The sequence below is a fragment of the Neltuma alba genome, unplaced genomic scaffold (genome assembly GCF_004799145.2).
Source record: "Neltuma alba isolate B1F8T4 unplaced genomic scaffold, ASM479914v2 tig00010459_pilon, whole genome shotgun sequence".
Taxonomy (NCBI): Eukaryota; Viridiplantae; Streptophyta; class Magnoliopsida; order Fabales; family Fabaceae; genus Neltuma; species Neltuma alba.
Genome location: NW_021635350.1, coordinates 80,738 through 82,800, shown reverse-complemented (window position 1 = coordinate 82,800; position 2,063 = coordinate 80,738).

The following is a 2,063-nucleotide window of genomic DNA, read 5'->3' as shown; positions in this document are numbered from 1 at the left end:
GATTTGTAAATCTAATTCATTTTTACTTGGACTGTTGTTCTGTAAATCTGAATTTTGGTTGAATATATTGATGATTCACAGTTGTGATCATTCTTAGAGAATTGCAACTTGCTTCTCAAGTGTTCTTGTCAATTGATGTTCCTTCTCACAGACCAAAACAATGAATCTAGTAAGATAGTTGTTTCTGATCTGTGTTTAGAGAGATTTGAGTAGTAGCTGAATCTATTCATTCAATTGACATTAAAACACTCCACATTATAAGATTGAACAAGGAAGGTTGGATAAATTGCTAGGGGAACTACTATCTCTTATCTGAATCTTCTTTTGCATTTTACCTTTCATTAGATTTGTTTCTTGTTTCCATTTCTCTTTTTTGAAACTCAAGCTTCCATCTTGGTAATTTGATAATTAAAAGTGAATTGTTAAGAATTGGAATACAACTTAAGGCTCCTTGAGAAGAATGACCTAGGTAATGTCTCACTTGCTGCATTTCCCTAGTAAAACTTTGATTACCTAGCGACAAGGTTTATCAAATTGACATAACCCAAATGGCATCCTTCGATAAGCAAAGGTACCAAAGGGGCATGTGAAAGTGGTCTTATCCTGATCCTCGGGGGCTATGGGTACCTGAAAATAGCCAGAAAAGCCATCTAAAAAGCAGTAATGTGATTTGCCAACTAGTCTCTCCAACATTTGGTCAATAAAGGGTATAGGAAAGTGATCCTTATGTGTTGCATCATTAAGTCTCCTATAGTCTATACACACACGCCATGAGTTTTGAACCCTTGTAGGAATTAACTCATCCCTTTCATTCCTTACTACTGTTACCCCACTCTTATTTGGCATAACATGCACCAAACTGACCCACTCACTATCAGAAATTGGATATATTATCCCAGCACTCAACAATTTAGTAATTTCTTTCTTAACTACATCTAATATGAGAGGATTCAATCTTCTTTGGGGTTGTCTCACTGGTTTTGATTCCTCATTCAGTAAAATTCTATGTGTGCACACAGCAGGACTAATTCCAAGTATATCTGCTAGTGTCCAACCTATTGCCCTTCTATGCTCCCTCAAAACAGATAAGAGTCTCTCTTCCTCACTCTCAGATAGTGAGTTAGCAATTATAACAGGTAGTTGTTCATTAGACTCAAGGAAAGCATATTTGAAAGTAGGAGGTAAGGGTTTCAAATCAAGTGTAGGTGGTTGCACAATAGAAGGAATCAATTTATGAATTTCAAGAGAGAACAGATTACTCCCCTTTCCTTCAACCAATGATAATTCCTCAGCCTTGTAGTTAACTTCCTCTCCAAGCGTTGAACTAACTTCTAGTTGATCTACAGCAACTGCCTTAGAGGGATTCTCCTCCATAACTTCTTCCTCCATATTTGAAACAACAACAGGAAACCTTTCCCCAAGGGAATCATCACTGATAATAGAGGAATCAAAGTCTACTTTGGAGTCAAGGGAGGAAACAGAAAATGTGTGTGGGATAGAAAGCATGCAATTAACCACAGTACAATCAAGACATGTAACATCACCACTACATGAGCAAGTAAAAGGTGTAGAGTAAAGAGATGAAAAGGAAGAAATGGATTCATTCTCATCAATAGATTCATCAGTGTAAATATCATAATAGAAAGAGTCATTTTGTAATTCAACTTCAGAACAAGCATCCTCAACAGCAATGACTATCATGTTAACCCCCAAAAGTGAATAGTCCTCAAAAGGATGTTTCATTGCTTCATACATGTTAAAAGAAACTTTGTTATCACCCACCTCCATAGTTATGGTGCCCTCTTTCATGCTAATCAAGGTATTAGCAGTCCTTAAGAAAGGTCGACCAAGGATGAGTGTAGTGTCATTTACAAGTTCAGAAGACATGTCAAGCACATAAAAATCAGTAGGAAACACCAATCCCTTAACTTGGACTAAAATGTCTTCAATAATGCCCTCAGGATACCTAATAGTCCTATCAGCTAATTGGAGCACAACAGTAGTAGACTTAAGAGTCTTGACTCCTAGAGAGGTGTATACGGACTTAGGCATGACATTAATGG